Consider the following 263-nt stretch of genomic DNA (forward strand, 5'->3'; position numbering starts at 1 on the left):
GTTGAACGCCTTTGCCGCGTCTTCAGTCTTGATCGCCGGAGTCTTTTTGCCTTGTCGTTTGACCTGCTCATTCGATAACACCTTGACAACGTCCTGCGTACGTAGCTCTGCGCTGCTCATCTCCAAATTCAGCACGACGTTATCGTAACTCTTGGGCAGGCTACGGAGTAGGCAGATTGCTACGTCTTCATCCTCCATCTTAGATCCAATGCTAGTGAGCTTGGCGCTGATGTTCAGAACCTCGTTGCAGTGATGCAGTACGT

Source organism: Plasmopara halstedii (genome assembly GCF_900000015.1).
Source record: "Plasmopara halstedii genome assembly, contig: Scaffold_323, whole genome shotgun sequence".
Lineage (NCBI taxonomy): Eukaryota > Oomycota > Peronosporomycetes > Peronosporales > Peronosporaceae > Plasmopara > Plasmopara halstedii.